At 45.7% G+C, this 4,927-nt stretch overlaps 1 long non-coding RNA gene across 1 annotated transcript; it reads left to right on the top strand.

Moving 5' to 3' along the window:
• Window positions 1-277: 277 nt before the first annotated feature.
• On the top strand, window positions 278-4,704 carry LOC108493327. Its single transcript, XR_001873437.1, has 3 exons — window positions 278-336; window positions 1,180-1,237; window positions 4,670-4,704. It is a non-coding gene; the product is annotated as an uncharacterized LOC108493327 (long non-coding RNA).
• Window positions 4,705-4,927: the final 223 nt, after the last annotated feature.

Raw genomic sequence — 4,927 nt, 5'->3', positions numbered from 1 at the left:
TTTGCTGAGGGAAAAGAGGGGATGGATCAAGGAGGTTTGGGTGGCTTCTGCCCTTTGTGCCTTACGCAACACTGGTGGCTCCCAGGCTGAATCAACCAGGGCTGTGGATGGGACCAGAGAACACCAGGTGACACCTTTCTGCTCTCTGGATGGTCTTACTCTGATAGCTCTGCCCACTGGTGCCAGCTCTGTAGTGGCCCCTGTGGGATGTTCCTCCACCTCTTGCTGACATGTCCCCATGGTTCTGTGAGGTACCAGCAGCACCCCCACCCTCTGCTCCATCCCTGATTCTGGAAAGAAGGAGAAGGCGCCAGTCCCAAGGAGACAGATGGACAGGTGACCTGTGGCAGGCAATTTTCTAAGCAGCTGACAGAAGAAAAGCAGATACTACATGTGTCTAAGGGACGGTCCCTCCAGTGCCACACACAATGTTCCCATGGGTATGGCAGGAGAAGTCTGGGTGGTAATGCCAGAGCCTTGCCACAAGCCATGGCAGATCAGACCCTGTCAGTTGATCCTTTTGCTCTCACTTACAAAACATTTTATTATTTCCCCCACTCTGCAAGTCTCTCCCATTATTTTGGATTCAGTGAAATGGCAGATGGCTGGCATTACCCTCAGGAGGAAAAGAGGCTGGGTTGCCTGATATATATTACATGTTCAGTTCCATTTGCTCAGCTGTAGATCTGCCTGTCCCAGACTGTGCTAGGCCATCCATCCTCTTACTATCAGACACAGCCAGAACAACATTGTTTACTCCTAAAAGTTTGATAAAACTGACTCTGAGCCCAAGGTGCTCTTCCCATTGGGTATACCCTCCAGTTTCAGACTGCAGAACCTCTGCTTCCTTTCCTCACCACAGTTTGATTTATGAAGTTGTAAGGTTTCTTTTCAATGTCACTGAAGTGGTTGTTTCAGGGTCGTTTTGATTGCAGATTTTCCAGTTTGGAAGTGTTGAAGTGTCCCTCACAGAGCTCACAGCAGCCTCTGGTGCAAGAGAACCTCCCCTGCCCACAGATACATCTCTGTTTTTCGAGCCGAGTGTCATTCTTTCAGCAGAAAGTCAGTAGAAACCTATTAGAGCCGCTTGAGTTGGCTATTGCTGGGAAACTATCGCTTGTACAGAGCTAATTTATTGCTTTTTCTGGCAGTGCTCTGATGTATTGCTTTTGCTTGCAGTTCACTGGATCTTTCCAGAGAGCCACAAGCCTAAACTAACATTGCAGATGTTTTCCAGGTACGCTGTATTGTTACCCACATCCCTTATTCAGAAAGCGGGACAGTAAAAATAATAGGTTTGATGCAGAGTTCTTGGAACAGTGAAGCAATAATAAAATCAGGACTCTCCAGCTTCCATGTTGCTAGGAAAGTGGGAATCTGATTTGTACCATTTAAAATGGAAAAGGTTAGGCACTTAGAGCACTTTGAGATATGTCTTGGGGCTCTTGTCTGTGAAACCGGGAAAGCATTTCTGTGGTGTGAAAGACATGGGAACTGCATCCCTGTCAGCCAGCAGAATCCCACCACCTAATCTGGATTCTCTTCTAGTGCAATGGGACTCAGTTTGGCTGAATCCTGTTTGGTCCTAGTATTCATCAGAAGACTTCTACCTCCAGGCATCAGAGATCTTCACCCTCATACATCTTGCTCAAATGCTGCAGGACACAGCATTTGGCAAACAGCGGAAATCCCACCCAAAGAGGCAGGAATGTCCACAGTCATGATACTCTTTCCCCACCAGTTGCCATATACCCAGCACACACCAAAACCAGAGATATTTTATCCAGGTATTTCTTCACAGATTGCACCTACCCTCATTACTGTGGCAAGACACAATTCCAAAGAATTTCCACAGAGCAGACCCTATTCTTTGGTTCAGCTGTCTTAAAAATCCCACTGTGGAAGTAGCTGGAGTTGTTTTTTTTTCTCCAGGGTTGCAAATACCTGCTGTTCTCACTGAAGAAGGAAGCTCGCACTATTCTCTAGACCATGTGTACACACTGAGGCAATGCTCACATCCTCAGTTGAATCCTCAGTTGGCTCTGGAATGTGCCAGGAGAACCCAGAAGCCACAGGTAGCATCGGGGAGCCAGTAACAGGTATTTCTAGTCTGCCACGAGGTTCCCCTCTGGATCAGTACTGATTTGTGCATCCCAGATCAGCTTCAAAGAGAGAAAACTTTTGCTGAAGTTATGTCACTGATAGCTGATAATCATCCAGGATCTCCTGGTACTTTCTGGAAGAAGGGCTTCAGTGTCCTCATCAAGCTACAGGTGAGGTGTTGGCCTCACGGAGTCCTGAGGATTGTCACAAAAACTTCAATGTTTGTAGGGACTCCCCTCTAATCAATGTCTGATTATTCATGCATGGGAAACAGGGTATAACTTGCATCACTACAAGAGCAAACACAAGTCAATGCAAAAATCATTCTATAGCTAAGACAGAAGACTAACAAGAAGTTATTTATCAGATGACATAGCTGCTCTAGGCTTACCGATGATGCTCAGATCCTATTAAGATTCCCAACTCCCCCTGAAACACCAAGAGAAAATCTGACTGGAAGAAGCTTTGTTGATCAGCAGAAAACAAAGTCTTGTGGAGGCTTTCTACTAGATCAGCAATGCCCAAGGGGACCTCATGAAGACTGATTCTCCAGGAGATGGAAATATGGAGCTAGAGACCTCATTTGGGAATTTTTCATTCTCCCATCTGGAAACATAACAGAGTAAAGATCCTCAATGCCAATTAATTTAAGGCTGGGACAGAAACTGCCATCCATCCATAGCAGAACCAGAGAAAACTCATCCAGGGACTTGTATCAGGAAGCCAGAGAATGGATTTGTGGCTCTCTTCAACAAAGTTGCCTGTGTTTTTCTATCTCTCAAAAATTCCAGAAGTCATAAAAACAGCTGACACCTAAATTTTCCTTTTTAGTGCATGCAACACAAGGAAGGAGTATGTTTGTGCATACAATCCACAGACAACCCAAAGCATACTGAGATGCTCTTTAGAAGGGTTCTGACTGGAAGCCAATAGCATTTTTATGAGAGGTTTTATCTACTGAGACTTTAAAAAACTTCCTGCATTCCCTCAAGGGTAACTCCTTCCCTAGAAGCTGCGGCAAGGTCTCTGGAATAAACTACACCAAAGAAACACTGTAATTTGTCACCGCCTTCATTTCTGTCTGTAGCCTATCCTGCTGCAGCATCCCCAATCCATCCACTCACATATCTAGTCACATTCAGGCTGCGAAAAGATTACACAAGTTCAGGGGACCTTCAGAGCTGACTTTCTGAGAAAACAAGTTTCTTTTTATACCCATTTATTTTTCTTTGCAAACGAGACGCAGAGGCACTTCTGGCCACTGCCCTTTCTGCAGCAGCAGCTGACAGCAGCATGTTTCACCTGAGGTCTGTGACTTTGTCCTTCCTAAGAGTGCTTCAGAGTTGTCACCATCAGGCAAGCCAAAGATCAAAACTGTGTTGGGTGGGGAGAGAGAAGTAGCTCAGCTGCTGTAAGACAGTGGAAGGGGGAGAGCAGAGAAACACCTTTTCTTCACCAGAAATTACCGCATTCCCAGCAGTCCCATCTAGAAAGACTCTGGCAGCCTGCTCAAGCGCTCCGAGCCTGGCCAGGACTTTGCCCATATCATCACCTTCAAGGTGGAGAGGCTTAGCTCAGGACTCTGAGTTGAATGCTGCTGTAGTGTCTGGGGAGACAAATCATCTATCCCTGGTCAGTCTCGAGCCCAAAATTAGGAGGTGCTGATCCTAAAGTAATAAGCAGACAGCACATAGACTGCCCTTGCGTTGCCTTGGAGTTGTCACACAAACACTGCCAGCATCTTGTGGGACTGCTTCCCACCTGGTACGGCCTGTGAATGATGGAAACATCACAGGACATGGATCCAGGAACATCTGAGAGATAAGAGATAGCAAAGCAATAGATGAATTGGATAAGATTAGAGCATGAATTGGGCTGGGGTAAGACAGAGGTATCCTGAGTGCTATAAAATGCCACAGAAGGGGAGGCAGCCACGTAGTGGCAGTGTAAAAATCAAAGCCTGGCACTAATGACTGTGATCTTTTTTAGTCTATTGATTAAACTAGTGATCCTTTCCAGCCCTAAATGCTACTAATCTATTGTCCTGGGAATAAACTTGGAGCTGGGAAGAAGTTGCCCTTTTAGGAACATTCTTCAAAGTTTTAGTGTCTTTATCATGCTTTTGAAATTTCTTATTAAAAAAAAAAACAAAAAAAACGAAAAAAACACAGGAAAGGTGGCACTTCTCTAATAGCTGGGGAATCAAAGAATGTGTAGGGGAACAGTGCATCCCAAGTTTAGTTAGTATCCAGCTGCCATCTTAGGGCACGCTGACTGAGCTTTCACTGTCTCTCCAAGTGGAGCTGATCCACATAGTAACAAGTAGGAGATATCCAAGTCACGTAACACACATACAGAGACAGGGATACAAATAACCTGGTGAGACAGACTTAAATTATTGAGGCAACTTTGAGGTGCCACATCTTATAGTAGATAGAGCTACCACATGTTAGGTGGCAGCTGGGTGGATTTGTTATTTAATGTATTACAGCAGCTCTTCAGAGCCACATTCAGCCAGCATAGGAGAGGTGCCTACCCTCGTTGTGGTACTTGGTTCTTTCTACAGACTGTACATGGAGCAAGGCTCGGGCAGTAGAGGACCAGCAGAGTCAGGTTGAACCCAGCCAGACCATATGTAACATCTGCAACAGCAGAGACATCCTGAGAATGATGAGAAGGATGGAGACTGGAGTCAGCCAGGAGCAGAACTGGGGCTCCCTTCACTGGAACTGAAGCACATTAGGATCCTCCATGTGGATGTCAGTGTTGCTAGACCCTTCCCAACAACAAACACACATGCAGATGTTGACCAGCATGAGCAGTC

This window comes from Lepidothrix coronata, unplaced genomic scaffold (genome assembly GCF_001604755.1).
Source record: "Lepidothrix coronata isolate B3197 unplaced genomic scaffold, Lepidothrix_coronata-1.0 Scaffold16, whole genome shotgun sequence".
Classification (NCBI taxonomy): domain Eukaryota; kingdom Metazoa; phylum Chordata; class Aves; order Passeriformes; family Pipridae; genus Lepidothrix; species Lepidothrix coronata.
This window is presented reverse-complemented; position numbering and strand designations above follow the sequence as displayed.